The 16,444-nt window shown below is 38.6% G+C and overlaps 1 long non-coding RNA gene across 1 annotated transcript; it reads left to right on the top strand.

Moving 5' to 3' along the window:
- Positions 1–12,747: 12,747 nt before the first annotated feature.
- On the top strand, positions 12,748–13,850 carry LOC311298024. Its single transcript, XR_014628904.1, has 3 exons — positions 12,748–12,910; positions 13,098–13,268; positions 13,475–13,850. It is a non-coding gene; the product is annotated as an uncharacterized lncRNA (long non-coding RNA).
- The last annotated feature ends 2,594 nt before the right edge of the window (positions 13,851–16,444 follow it).

Below are 16,444 nucleotides of genomic sequence, written 5' to 3'. Positions count from 1 at the left end.
AATCATCAATTCATCAACATTCACTCCTCATCTGAAAATAATAATGGAGATAATAATGTCAAACACAGCATAAGAGAGGTCAAGCACAATGCCATTTTATTTTACGAGAAAATGTGCTGGCAACGTGTGTACATACATGGGACCGAAGTAAGCTACGAACAATAAACCACATCTGCAAGATCCAACAAGCACACAATAAATGGACACAAATAAATAGCTTGGACCTCTGCGTATTCTGACCATGAACTGCGCATTCAATTATCTGTTCTGCAGTGACAGAGATATGGGGGGGGGGGGGTCATGTTTTTCAGTGGAAGTTCAATTTAATTCCACCTAATGCATCCTACAACCACACAGCAAAACACAAACACAAACAAACCACATTCCCCTGAACATCAAATCAAAAAATAAAAGCCAAATGAAAAAAATGGTAAGATAAAATGTAAGCACCCATGTCATAGAGCCTCAGCAATAACAAACAGCAAACAAGCATAATGAAGTTTTGTACTCAGTTTGAAGGAGTCTGGCTATTTGAAACAAGGCAGGACAATTTGTCAGTCCATCTGTTTGGCCGAGAGGGCTGAGGGGAGCCTGAGCCCCTGCGGTTTCTGTGGGAGTCTGAAACAACCTCTGACTATAGAATGCTCGCACAGACCCGCATTCAAACCAAACGAGAGTCAGAGATTCTCATGGCCAGATGATGCTTCAGACTGGTTTGAGATCCATATCTCCCACATCTAGTATCTAAGCCATGAAGATCAGCGGCCTGGATCAGTGCCTGGAACAACTCTGGCACATACCAGGAAAACAAATTTGTTTTGGTGAAGATGAGATTAGATGTGGCAAGACAGAGCAAAGAGTGAATACGGATGAGCAGGAGGTGTGATATTTATGGTTGGTAGCTTGTAAGATTCAATTACAGATATTCACAATAGCACAATTAAATGATACTGTATGTCCGAGAATTCGTCCACTTCCATGAGAATCAATAACAGACAAAGACATGTGTTCACTGGCATGCTGACAAGGAATAATTGATTCAGATAATTATAAAACAATTATAATTATTCAGTGTTTCTCCAAGAGATTCGTGGATCACATCACAAAGCATTTGAAATTCATTGTTGAATTAGCTGTTTTCTAGTATTACACCGGAATCAGAAAGTCATTATGTGGGCAAGTCCAAAAGTAATATGGATCTTCCCAACATTCTTCAAACTATCTTCTTTTGTGTCATAAGATTTGGATTTTGGAATGAAATGAGGGTGAGTATAAGGCTGAATTTTCATTTTTGTGTGAACCATCCATTTAGGAACAAACTCTCACAGCACTCTAACTCCAAGAGAAAGCCTTGAGAAGGCATAAAGCAGTTCTTCAGCTGTGGAAAAGTCAGAAAGATTTGTTTGGAAGTTCAGCATGGTCGTCCATAGATGGCCCAAATTTATTGGACACGACAGTTCCCTGCCCTCTGCCTCTCTCCTTTGATGCCCTCCTCTTTGACCTCGCTGATGGGCCTCTTGTCCACGAATCATTCGTTGTTCCACTCTCTTGCAGTCAGTCCTGCTGGCAAACTGGAAATGCTCATAAATGCTTATTCAACTATGGATAACACAATTACATTTTATTTTTGTTGACTTGTACGTACCCTACAGCGAAGTGAAAGTTCTATGATACAGAGCAGTGCACATAAGATGAATTGTCCAGTATGTAGCCACACCTCAGTGTCTACCACATAACAAACCGATGACAGCGGCTCACAGGCATACACCACAGCATCAGCGCTTTGACCTGACAAGGGAAGAGCAGGTGTTATTCAGCATAGACTACAGGCCTCTTTGTGTCTTTAAGGATCATGGTTCAGGTGTTGCTCGGTCTATTGCCCGGTCTGTTGCTCTGGGGCTGACGACTCGAAGCCCGATGTGGCAGCCACCCTCAGCAAAGCAGATCTCTGAGCCACACAACCCCAAACACTCCATCACAAATGTTCTACCAGAAAGACTCGGGAGGCAAAATACCATAACAAGTATACATTTATTAACAGCCCAGCAAGCAAATATTATGATATAAAGTTCTATGACGTAGGCCCCGTCCTCGTAATCCGAGAGTACAGAATCTGCATTTCCTGCCTGAAGACAAAGGCAGGGGCGCAGCTGACCCCCTGGGAGGTATGGGAACGGACCATCCTGGTGGTAGTGGGGAGAATGGAGGGGAATGAAAGCGTCAGCATCTGCAAACTCAGACATGTGTAAGTACCGATCTTTTATACAACAAGTATTAGAACACGGTTGGATAGACGAGAAGGTAATAAGTGACGTAACAATTAAGTCTTCCTGGCAGAACTTACGCTAAAGCTTTCATTTCTACCAGAAAGACTCGGGAGGCAAAATACCGTAACAAGTATACATTTATTAACAGCCCAGCAAGCAAATATTATGATATAAAGTTCTTTGACGTAGGCCCTGTCCATAGCTCGTAATCCGAGGGTACGGAATCTGCATTTTCTTCCTGAAGACGAAGGCAGGGGCGTAGCCGACCCCCAAAAATAGGTGGAGGAATAATTCCACCGGGACGGAGCCCACCCCCAAAGAACGGTAAAGAAAAGGCTGCGATGGACCACACAGAGACAAGGCTGTGACAGACCACACAGAGACAAGGCCACGCTGGGCCACACGACCGTGATAGACCACAGAGACAAGGCCGCGATCAGCCACACAGCCTTGGTAGACCACAGAGACAAGGCCGCGATCAGCCACAACGGCCACTAATGCTACACAGAAGACGAGGTAAGACTAGACAAGGTCACAAGGCCACACAAAACCAAGGCCATGGTGGACCACAAGACCGTGATGGGCCATAAAGACAAGGCAAAGATATGCCACGAGGCCATGATAGACCACACAGAACAGAGCCACGAGGACCACAAGGCCATGATAGGCCACATAGGACAAGACCATAATAGGCCACAATAGAGCTTAGATTCTCTGCCCGAGTCCGAGCCCGAGGCCGATATTTCCCGTCACTATCCTCGGGCCGGGTCGGGCCGGGGCCTTGATCAAGCACTTGTGTTACAAAACGCAACACGTCACGTGTCATGTGCAGCGTCTCCTCCGCTCGCACGCATCACACCGGGGCCCGGGATAATAGGCTTTAAAAATATTTATTTTGTTTAAAAAATATTCTATATTCTAAAACCTTGTTGAATTATATTAGAGTAGTAGCAAAGGCCTACTCCTCCTAAGCCATCCAAAGTTCATTCTTGTTCATTTTCTGTGTTCATCATTGTTCACGTTTTTTTTTTTTTTTTTTTTTACGTTTCTTCATTCGGATCCATTTGCGATTCATTCCATTCTGAATAAACAAACAACGCAGTTTGCATGCTTCATCCTTGTTACATTATTCATTTAGATAATAGGCCTAATTAATAAATGCACGCACAATTATCCGTGAACTTGATAAATGTTGCAGATATGTTTTACTATGCACTAACAAATGCCTTTCAACTTATGTGTGCAAAATTCAGAAGTAAATGAATGTGCAGCAATTTGTACAAATAGGCCTACTATATGTGTTGTAGCCATTAAATAAGCTCATTTAGTTTCATATTTCATATTTCACATTTTTTTCCATCTATGTTGAATATGAAAAGTGAACATCATGAGTAAGATAGGATGCGCAATATATCGGGAGACATGGAGTGGGTCAGACATGATTTTGACCACTTCATTCATTTTGTTTTGTAGAAAGCCTTACTTTAAATTGAATTTCGTTTTGTATAAATCGTATCTTAATTTTAATAAAAAATTTTATTAACGAATTGCCAGTATTTAATAAATAAGCAGCAAATATAGCAGACAATATAACCATGGGGCGCCCGCGCTGTCACTTGCATAAACGAAACAATTCAAAACGAAAAGAAATAGGCTACTCTGATTATGTAATCCATGATGTGCATTTCTCTCTATAGGCGCATTCACTACGGAGATGGCGATCGTCAACTTCATCTTTGCAGCCGACACTGTTTATTAATAAAAATCAATGTACGCGTGTCACCGGATTTACAAATGCACATCTTGCTTGTTGCACGCACACATATTATGTAGGCTACATATTACGAAATAACGAGATATTATGTTGAAATAACATTATTAATAATAATAAATCTTTAAGAATATTTGATTGAATGCTGAATGTTGTGCTTGTTCAATTTAATAAAAATAATACTTTAATTGTGATAATTAAAATAATTGAATTTTAAATATTAAGTGGCCTATGTTTGCTCATTTATTAATCGCATTTATATATAATATATCTAGCACCCCCTCAGCACCTGCGTTAAAAAATTTGGTGCTGCCCCTGGTTATAATGGCCCATGTAAAAAATCGGTTTAAATTGGGCTCGGGCTCATAATTACAGTTAATGTGTCGGGCCGGGCCGGGCTCGGACGTGCAAGGGCTCGGGTAGGGTCGGGCTTGATCCTAACCCTTTTGGGCCCGTTTTAAGCTCTAGGCCACAAGGCCACTAAAGGCCACACTAAGAAGAGGTCACACAGAGACAACGGCCACTAGTTCACACGTAACCGAGGCCGCTAAGGGCCACAACGCCACAATGGCCACATACAGGACAAGGCAACGATATGCCACAAGGCCTCGAAGACCCACACAGAGACAAGGCCCGCTAAGCCACAAGGCTGCAAATGCCACACAGAAATAAAACACTCATAGACGAGGCCGCTAGGCCACACAGAACCTAAGCCCCAAAGGGCCATACTGCCAGCGAAAGGCACAAAGGACAAGAAAACGATATGCCACAAGGCCATGGAAGACCACACAAAACCTATGCCCCGGAGGGCCACACTGCCACAATAGGCACAAAGGACAAGGCAACGATATGCCACAAGGCCACTAAAGGCCACAGAGAGACGAGGTTACACAGAGACAACGGCCACTAAGCCACATGGAGACAATGTCACGTTGGCCACTCAGACGTGTAATGCAGTGTCCAGTATACTAGGAGGGAGACAGACTGCAACTTTTGAGGACATTAACCATGAGTCCTGAACCAGGCTTTAGAGAGAGGAACTCCATTAGGTAGGATAAATAAGGGGGAGTGATCTGAGGATCTAGGACGGATTTTAAGGAATTTATCATAAATGAGAAGGGACAGAAACTATTATTAATTTAGAAATTGTTAATGTGAAGCTAGATCCTTGAGAGTCTTAAGAAAGAGAGTAAAGAAATTAGGTGAAAGTGTAAATCAGAAAAGGAAAGACCACGGGCAGGACTGAATTGTTTAGTTACTGAAGTGAATTCCCCTGGACGCATAAATCCGTAAGGAAGTTAGAAATACGGCTTCTAGCAGAATATTAGTGTACGTGGAAAAGAGACGATTGCGGACGGAGATGATTCATCTTTGCAATAAAGGCAAAGTAAAAGGCAACCGTTTATCTGGAGAATTGCTAGAGGATTTAGCTATGCCTTTCAGTAATAAGCGAACAGAAGTAGCAGTGAAAAGACTTGGAAAATCTGGACTGATATACTTGCGTAAAATGGAATACCTGCGAGAAATATTTAAATTACGATTTCCATAAATATAGACGAGGAAGTAACCACCTCAGGATGGGAACTAGATGAATCTGCTTCACGCACTTGAGTTGCTGATGTGATTAACCGCTGTCTGTGACGCACTCAATGAAGGAGCGTAGTGTTGCGTCGAACACATCGCTAGTCCTAAGCGGCTGTTCACTAAGGATGCGTCTGTGGCAGTGGAATGGGAAATAGTATAAGGTAATGAGATGCAAGTTGAACGTCTTTTAACTTGAGCGCAGTGTTTTTAGAATGCCGTTTCATGTGCGAGACCTTTAATGTGCTACTACTGTATGTTTGAGATGTCATGTTTTCATGAAGGTTGACAGGCTGGAAGGTGCTGTTAGTATCTCTGTTTTTACAAAACATTTACTGCTAATAATATTATTATCCATGTGGAGACATTTCCCCACAATGTAGGGAATACCAGGACAACACACACACACACACACTAAAGTGTATGTTTTATATAAAAGAATATATATAATAAAAATATTCATTATAATAAATAGTTTATATATATATAATATTTAATCATTTTATTATATTTACTTTAAAAATAAATATAACAAACTTTATTTATTTTAAGAAATATTTGTTACTACAATTTAAATAAATATTTGTATATTTTAATATAAACTAAACAGTATTTAAATAATTATATTTTTCTCAGTATATTGATAATTGATTTCCTAAATGCTATTTTTATAAACTTGAATATTCCACCATTCTCTAGGATTACATTCAAAGATTTACCTCTCTCTAAACATCACATAAAAATCAACTGTGATTGATCACTTTACAGCCCCTTCCTGAATAAATGGCTGATTATTGGCAAAGTGGACCAGACTTTATGCCAACAGTCAAATATCTGGATTTACCAACGATTAGCCATACCAAATTAACTACTACTTATCCATAAACATAAGCCCTCCTCATCCACTCTGATTGATCAATAAAAACACTCCCCATGTCCTCATTTCTGCTCTCTCTCTGACCCTTTCACCCTCTTTCCCCAGTGTTGCTCTGGATGTACTGATTTTTTGTTTGCATGCAGAGAATGCAGAAGCCCAGCACCCTGTTTGCATGTTATGAGCTCAGCGTTGGGAGTGTTGCACGTTGTAGTGTGGCCTGCATGGGCTGCATAATTCAGTCTAGCTGTTGCATCTGGGCGGGAGCTGAACCGCAGTGCATCTCCGTATCGGCGTTAATGATGACAGCCAGGCCGATAATGGTGTGGGCTGCCAGACAGGATCCATACAGATAACCCAGGCACAGCACTGATGGAGTCTCTTAGCGTCATTACCGTCCATCAGCTGGAATTACAGGGCAAAAACCAGCAGCAATATATGTCATTAGCAGAGTCACGGTTCAACAGACAGCCCTGCTAAAACAAGGGTTGAGACTAGAGCCATCAAGCACAGCCAGAGCATCCAGGCTCACACACACACACATATGCTGCTTTTATGATGTTTGATTCATCTACAGAATACGGCTACACTCTCTTTACGTTGATATCAGCATATCATTTTACCCAAGATTTTGTGCACCTCATGTACTTGGTTTTGACTAATTTGAACTAATTCATTTTTCATGACTTTAAATTATTTTAAATGCAAGAAAGAACCAATCGCAAGCAGATTGTAGACAAATAAGATAATTGTAGATGCATGAAATATTAATTTCTTAAGTGGACCTGGAGGAACACACACACACACGCACACACACACACTTTAGAAGCTATAATAGTGAGGACTTCTACACACAGTCATTTTCATACAAAGATGTGAGTGAGTGAGTGAGTGAGTGAGTGAGTGAGTGAGTGAGTGAGTGAGTGAGTGAGTGAGTGAGTGAGAGTAGTGAGTGAGTAAGTAGTGAGTGAGTGACTGAGTGAGTAGTTAGTGACTGAGTGAGTAGTGAGTGAGTGAGTGAGTGAGTGAGTGAGTGAGTGGTGATGGTGTGCGTGAGTGAATGTGTGTGTGTGTGTGAGTGAGTGATTCTCTTTTACCGGTACATTCTGAACGGTTTCTTCTGCTCAATGTTCACTACTACAGTACTTCAGCTTATACTCTTGAAACTTTCGAATTGCGGTCCTGTCAGTATTGCTGGCTCTTATTTGATAAACCGCTTGGGTAACATCGTTACCATACATGGGTTATCGCTATGAATAAAAGCATCTGATAAATGACTAAATGTAAATCCCATCAGACAAATGATTTAAGAAAAATGTCTAGGTTCAAAACTCAAACAGCGTTTACACAGCACGTTTCTACCCAAACACATATCTTTACAGCTGATAAGTCATTCTTGTTCAGAAAGAGGATATATATGTTGAGGATCTTATATGGGATCTTATATGCACATAGGCTAGATTTGATGTAGAACTAATTTGATGTTTTTTGTACTTTAAATAAATGCAATTACTGTATGTTGTCCTCCTACATAGGATCAACTACCAGTAAATTATAAATAATAATAACCTGGTAAACAGTACCACTACAAACTGCTACTTAGTACACAATAAACACCATGTGGCACATTCCATGCGGTGCCCTAGAATAATTTACTTTATGAAGGGAACTTTTTTACAAATTAAAGTATGACACTACTTTTTTTACTTTTGACAGATTTGACTTTTGCCCAAAAATCATATTCGAAGTTCGTTTGTTTATTAATATTCGAATATATTCAAATATTTATTAATAATATTTTTACGGAGATAGAATGGAGTCGATTCTGGCCTGCCTCGCCCCCGTCCTCCTCCTCTTCTTCCAGCTTGCTGGGATGTAGTGTTGACAGGTGGGCTCTCATGTTGCTGGTCGTCGCGTGGTATGTGAGTTTGGTCCTACATATTTTACACATCACTTTGTCCTTACTCGTGATTTTTTTCGTGAGGTTTCTTTGGGAACCCAAATAAAAGAAGCGCCACACGTTGCTTTTCAAATAGTCAGGAGTGTAGATTTCGAACTCCTCATCAGGCGTGGTTGTTGTAGGCGCTGGCGCGGCCATTGTTTTGGTATACAAAATAGGCGCTAACCAAGACGCTAACGTCACCTACCGGAGCCCAGATGACCAACAATAGCCTTGCTAATGAGCTCGCGATTCACAACTTCTCCAGGCGTGAAAAAGCCTCGGAATCTGAACTGAAAACAACGTTTACAAGCAAACACATTTACAAAAAATAATGCCTATAATAACAGGTTTGAATATTAAAGGCTGCCTATTCGTTCGAATATCATTATTTTTTTAAATATTCGAATTATACTCGAATAACGAAGTTCGGAGTCAAAGCCCTACACTACATACAGCCATAACCAGAAATATTCAGTAGTCCCTACTGCCCATACCAAAACCACTTATTCAGTTTATTTAGTAATTTCAAAGAATTATCATTTTTAATTCAATTAAATTCATTTAAAAGCAAGATGGAATGATTTGCAACCAGGTTAATTGCATATAAAACACACAAAGATACACTCTAATGTATCTACACATTAGATACACTCATTAAAGATACACACAAGATAATTGTTAAAGCACATCAAATATTAACTTCTTAAGCAGTTCTGGTGCCTAGATTTTTTACCTTTTTAATACTGCATAACTTTCATTATTCATTATATGACATTTTCAACTTTCCACTGATAAGGTACAGGGAGAGGTCAGGGAAAAGAAAATGATGCTTTGGGAGATCACACAGGCCTTACGGCGATCATTTCTCAGGTTTACTAAAGCAGCCATATGTATATTATCTGCTTCACAACAAGGTCATAAATCCAGAGAGAAAGAGTGAGCGAGAGAAAGAGATGGAGAGAGGAAGAGCAAGAGAGATGGGCCCACTTCCTCAGGGTTTATCATTATGAGCATAATGGCAGGATGAAAAGGTTTTCAAAGGTTTGTTTAAGGTCCTGGGGTGGACAAGTGATGACAGGCTTTGAGGCAAAAAGACCAAACACCTATTAATAGAAGAGCGCGTTATCTTCAGGAGCGAAAAGATGGTTCAGCAAACTTAATAAATGTCTTCCAAATCAATTTTGTACAGATGTAAATGAAACAGACTGCGAGACAGATGATAAGTCTGCCATTACAGAGGAGCCTTTCTAGTGTGTTTACTCTTGTGTGCTGTAGCCAGTGTATTTAAACCTCAGTGTTGATAACATGATATTAATATATTAAATAGACTGTGCATCACAGCCCAGCTAATTAATTTCTATGCATGCTGTGCTGATAATTTTTAACCATATTTATTTAATATGCTAAGAAGGCTATTTGGCACACAGGGTAGTTGTCAGAAGGGCTACTTCTCAATAAATATAAGTACTAAATGTGTGGGGTTTTTTTTGCCTACCAGTGGTTTCAGATGTTGGTTTAAAACACCTAATTTAGAAATGCCTTAAATTATGCTTTTATTATCATCATTCATGTTCATTTTATACACCAAACTAAAATTCTAACATTGTCACATTTTTGTAACAGCTATTGGAAAAAACACAATAAAACCACACTGTCATATGGTAAAGGTCAACTATATAATGATGAAGGTAGATTTTAAATGAAAGGTTGAACTTTAATCTTCACAAAAAAATTGTTTTTGCTGTTGTTATTGTCCACAAACATATCGGGTCAGGGCAGTTCACATTTCTATTGGGGCAAAGTTTTACGCTTGTTTTAAAGGGATAGTTAAATTACGGCTTTGCGGGGCTTATTGCTTTAATAACATTTTTTGGGTGAACTATCCCTTTACCAGCACCAGCAACAAAAAAATATAACATTATTTCACATTTATTCCTCCACCAAACAATGTAGTTCCAAAGAGGTTGCCAAGCAACACATGCAGCAACAAAGAATCACAAACGGCAGTTGCGCAGTAATACTAATGTAATGCGGTCACAGGTGTATGTTTGTTGAGTAATTTACAACGGCTTCGAACGCGGCTCAACCAATCAGAATCAAGGACCGGAACTATCCGTTTTATAATCTTTCATTTATTACTCACCCTCAAGTTGTTCCAAACCCGTAAGACTCGTTCATCATCGGAACACAATTGAAGATCTTTTTGATTAAATCTGAGAGCTTTCTGTCCCTCCTTTGAGAGCCTTCGCAACTACCACTTTGACGCTTCAAAAAATTCTTAAAGAGATTCTTAAAACTAATCCATATGAATTGGGTGGTTCAGACCAAAATTTCTGAAGAGACATGATCACTTTATATTTTGAGGCTTTTATTCACATATAAACATTCATCAACACACACATCAGTTATGATAAACGGAAGCTTAAGCATGTTCGCTTGACATGTGAGAACCAATGAGGTTCATTTTCATGTTGCGCAGTACGTTTAAGCTTCAGCGAGAACCAATGAGGTTCATTCTTATGTGTTACGCAGCACGTTTGAGCTGCCGCAAGAACCAATGAGGTTCATTCTCATGTTACGCAGCACGTTTGAGCTTCCGCAAGAACCAATGAGGTTCATTCTTGTGTTACGCAGCACGTTTAAGCTTCAGCAAGTTCATGTTCTTGCACGTCAATCAGGTTCAGTTGAGCTTGGTTCCGCAAGAACCATTGAAGTTAATTCTCGTGTGTTACACAGCATGTTACGATCTCTATATGAACTTTGGAAGCGTCAAAGAGTCAGTTGCGTAGCTGTCAATTGAGGGACAGAACGCTTTGTGTTCCGAAGATGATCAAAAGTCTTACGGGTTTGGAATGACATGAGGGCGAGTAATTAATGACAGAATTTTCATGATAGGACTTTCTTCTTTAAGTCGAACAGTCGGAGTTATATTATATAATATCCTGGCTCTTCCCAGCTTTGTAATGGCATTGAATAGTGCCCGAGTTTTTGAAGCTCCAAAAAGCGCATTTTATTTCAGTTAGTCAAGGGAAATATTATATTTTATTTCAATTAACAAAAACTTTAAATAGTTTTTTATTTTTATTTGTAATAGTTTTAGTTGACAATAACAACACTGGTCGCAAAGGACAATCAGTGCACTGTTAAAAATTACCAGCATTTCACAATAATTAACAGTATTATTTTACAGTAACTTGTTGTAATTAAGTTTCCCTGTAATATCCCAATGAATACCTGTAAAAACTACAGTGTCCTTGGATTTTACAGCATTTAACTCTTATTTTACAGTAAAATACTGCAAATCAAAAACCTGCTGTTATATCACAACAAGGTCTGTAATATCACAGCAACACAGTGAAAAAAATAAGGATTTCACAGCATTAAACAGTATTATTACAGTGAAATATTGTATTGAAATATGCCATGGGAAGTCACATGACATAACCGAACTGTTTTGAATTTGAACTGAAAAGGCGCGGTCGTGTCCCTCTTCTGATTTTTCGGGCTGAATGGAGAAGGTGAGCAGCATGCATGTTTGCACTTACACCCATGTTATTTTAATATAATAATATTTACTTTCAAATAAACGTTTATTGCATGACACAGTTCACATTTTGTTAGCAAGTGCCCGAAATTGTTGAATGTTCTCTCAGCATCTCTCACAGCATTTGCTAATAGTAGTAGCCTAATGTTAGTAATGACGAGAGTTTAGCTATAAGTTAATTTTTCATGTCACAGCACCGTTTAGACAAATCTGGTGTTTGTAAAGTTTATAAAACCAATGATGGGACAAACATTACTATTTATGTGTGCACATTTCTGTAATTAGTCAAGGTTATCATAGATTAGCAGGGCTAACCGTTAGCTGTTTAACTTTAATAACTGATTCAAACCAAACGGTCCATGAAAAAATATTTTTCCAGCGGATATCCTAGTTACAACATGACTGAGCTAACTAGAGTAAGTTAGTCTCATGTCGTGTTCGACAATGAACGGGAGGGTTTTAACATTAGGGTTTCCCACTTGTCCTGATATGAATGAATAATAATTGTAAAAGTTGTAAATGCACTTTACATTGAGTGAGCAATCTCAAAGTGCTACAGAAAAAAAAACAGTATATGTATATCATTTTTGACATACGATAAAATTAAATTGCAATGATCATAATCTGCATTCAAACTGAAATTCTTATTGTTGGTTGCATTTGTGTAATTTCTCCTTTTTCTTTTCTTTCCAGGTCATCAGAGTTTGATGCTTGAAGTTGATGTAAGATTTTTTATTCAAATATTTAAAATGCAAAATGAGTGATTACATTATCAACATTTACCTTGCTTGCATGATTTACTACCTCTGACCAATGAACAATATTTATCCTTTATCCTAAATCCATGCTATTGTGTGTTAACTATGTTACAGCCATGTGCCGCTGGTCAATACTGCAGAACTCCCCAGCAGCCCCTGCTTGATCATTCAAGGTAATGTTACTTTGATCTAGTATCGAAATTTCTAACTCATTATTTTGTTTTCATTCTAGAAATCTACAAGACCACAATAAATAATAATAATTATAATTATAATAAGAATTACATTTGTATAGCCATTTGTATCTTAAGCAGATCACAAAGTGCTCATAACACATAATGTTGTATCTGTTCATTTCAGGTGACATGATGAAGCCCTCTGGATGGCTTGTATCCATCGATCGAGGGACATGTCGTGATGGGCCCACACCCTTTCTTTTTACAACGGAGTAGCTGCTTTCTTCAGCAGCAATTACGTCTTCAACCTTGAGTATCCTGCCGCTGGATCGTCGACGCTGGAGTTCATTCAAAGGTATTTTATAAAGATAACATTTAATCTTGTAATTCACATTATAGTACAGGCTTCCAACTCAATGATTGTCTTGAGGTCTTTGATTATAAATCTATTAGGGTTTGATGTGGGGAAAAAGCACAGCAAAAAGCACATCTTGATAAATGCTGTCTGCAATACATACTGTAAGTCTGTTTAAAACTGATACTATCTTTGCTTATTAACAGGTGCTTCCTGGGCATCAATCCTGAAAGAGGCTCAAAGACCAAGAAGCGGATAACAATGAACCCTCATGTGAGCACCCTTTTGAGGAAACTTATTGACTTTGAGTGGGCATCATATTTTTTTTTTTGCAGCGGTAGTTGTCAGGCTTAGTTTTGAGTAGCCTTGTTCTTTTTGTAATTTTTCGAGACAACTTTGCACTACAAGATTTTTACGTGTGGACTCATTATAATGTTTGAGACTGAGAGGAGCGCCTGACCCCTTTACGACATTCCTTCATCGCTCTCTTATCTTGCCATGAAGGCCTCATTCCCATCCTGTCCATTACTGTTATTGTGACACAGCTAGATGAATAGTTGAATTGTGAGACAGGGAGTTGAATTGCGAGTTTGCACAATTTCTCTGCATTTTCTGCATTTTAAGATGACTTTTATGACTAGAAAGTTGAATTTCTTGAACTCTTGAAGTTCTTGGCATCTGCTGTACATTGAAAAATATGTATTTGTTAATAAATATGCCATTGGGCTAACATTGACTAACATCAGAGTTGTTTGTTGGGGGGGAGGGGGTTAATTGTACAATGATTGTAAATTCACAGTAAATTATTGTCAACTTGTACATTACTTTCACAGTACACACTGTAAAATACAGGGCCTTGTTGTAACGATGTACAGCAAAAGATTGTAATTCCCCAGTAATGTACTGTAATATCACAGTAATTGCTTTGTCATTGAAGCTGTGAAGTTACAGTATACAGTTGTGCTTTTACAACAATGCATTGTAATATCACAGATGTAAATTTACAGTAAATTGCTGTGAGTATATTTCACAGTATATTGCTGTAATCCTTACTGTGAAAGTCATGCAAAATTTATCCAATTATTTATTGTAAATTCACAACGAAAAATTTTGCAGTGTGGGATCAAACACAAATCATATCACTCACCAGAGAAATAATGAAAGTTAAACTATTAAACCTGAAATTCATAAACCTGTCCATACCGGCACTGCTTGTTTTATGACTAATACAGAAAAATGAGCAAGTGTAATCTATAACGCCATCCATCTAACCTATTAATCAATTGACAAAAATCTGAAACTCCAAAAAAAATTAAAATAAATAAAAGTGCAACAGCTCCACAAAAGGCAAAAACAATGAAACCCACAGTGCAATATTTCAGGTTCATATGAAAATCCTGAGGATTAATGCGACCCAACCTCTGTGAGCCCTTCAGAAGCTTGCCGCGCTCATTGTGCAGTGCTGAGATGCCATTTTCTGGTCCAGTGACGCCACAGTCACTCTCATTTTGAACATACCCAGTGGCTCGGGTTCATGACTGGCATCTCAGACATGCATTAAAAGCTTTCCCTTTAGTACTGATATGTTAAGTTTGTGATGTGAGGCAAGTCCCACTTCTCCAGCAGCTACGCAGATGAGCTCCAAGAGCATTCTGGGAGCTCTGCAAGTCAGCCTCTATTAAAAATGACAGGATCAGACGTACATACACACACACACACAAACACACACATGCACTCTCCGATTGTAGATGGGTGGTGTCACGTCACCTCTCTCCGCAGACAAGTTCCGGAATTCATCATCATGCCAAAACACAGCTCATTAAACACTATTAGCCAGTCATTTCAGCAAATTAAATCCCCTCTCGACACCTCTTGCTTAACAAACAGCTCTGGGGTCAAAACCAAAGAGGGGGAGACTCAGGCAAATGAAAGCAGACCTCTCATAATAATAGCACATCTGGGACAAGCAGACATAATGTGATGTTGTTGTTAATGATCAGAGGTCGAGATTTGATTGTAATTACTTAAAGAGGCCCCTAAATAGTGATCGAGTGCCCATAATCGGCTCGAGGCGCTTGTGAAATTGTGCTCTAAACATGAGGTGTGTTTTCTTATTACATCTGTCTTGAACACTTGATTCTGATTGGTCAAATCGCATGATTCAGCAGTCAAATATTTCTTAATATTAGCCGTTGTTTATGCCAACGCTTCAAACACTGAAGTATCTTACGCTCACAAAGGCTGCATGTATTTGTTTGAAAACATAGGTGAAAAACTGTAATATTGTACAGTATTATTACAATTAAAAATAACTATTTTCTATTTGATCTTTTAAATTGTAATTCATTCCTGTGATGACAAAGCTGAATGTTCAGAAACCATTACTTCAGTCTTCAGTGCCACACTGAAGTTGAATGTCAGTGCTGAAAACAGCTTAATATTTTTGTCGAAACCGTGATAATTTTTTCACTATTCTTTGATGAACAGACAGTCCAAAAGAACAGTTTTTAATTTGAAATATAAATCTTTTGAAACATAAATATCTTTACTGTTACTTTTGATCAAATTAATGCATCATTTTTGAATGGTAGTATTACTTTCTTTCAAAAAAAAAAAAAAAAATCACTCACTGATGCCAAACTTTTTCACGGCAATGTATTTTCAATTCAAATCAATATTTCATGTCTATGTATTTATTTATTTAATTAATTAATTGGTGAGTGGTCATATAATAAGCAAGATAAATGTACAGTCAGCAGGGCATTATTGCAAAATAAACACCTTCAGAGGGAGACAAGTCCCAATCTTTATTTTGCGATAATGACCAACTGATGGCATACTATTCCTTACATATTAAACACCTTAACAGCTTTTTCATTTACAAAGGTCTTGGGAATTAAGATTAATATACAATTGTTCCTTTTCAGTTGCCTAATCAAGCATAAAATATTGCAATTTTACATAAAACAGCAGCTGCAGAGGGGATTTTTTGAGTGACGTAAAGGCCAGCGCATATATGAGAGTTTTAGGGAGAAAATAAGAGAGAAAGAGAGAGCGAGAGCGAGAGAGAGAGAGAGAGAGAGAGAGAGAGAGAGAGAGAGAGAGAGAGAGAGAGATGTGCCCAGAAAGAAGTAATTGCACATCAGAAGCTGACAAAATGGTGTTTTGATACAGCA

The sequence above is a fragment of the Rutilus rutilus genome (genome assembly GCF_951802725.1).
Source record: "Rutilus rutilus genome assembly, chromosome: 10".
In the NCBI taxonomy this organism is placed as follows: Eukaryota; Metazoa; Chordata; class Actinopteri; order Cypriniformes; family Leuciscidae; genus Rutilus; species Rutilus rutilus.
The sequence above is the reverse complement of the archived record's forward strand: the minus strand, read 5'-3'. Positions and strand labels throughout refer to the sequence as shown.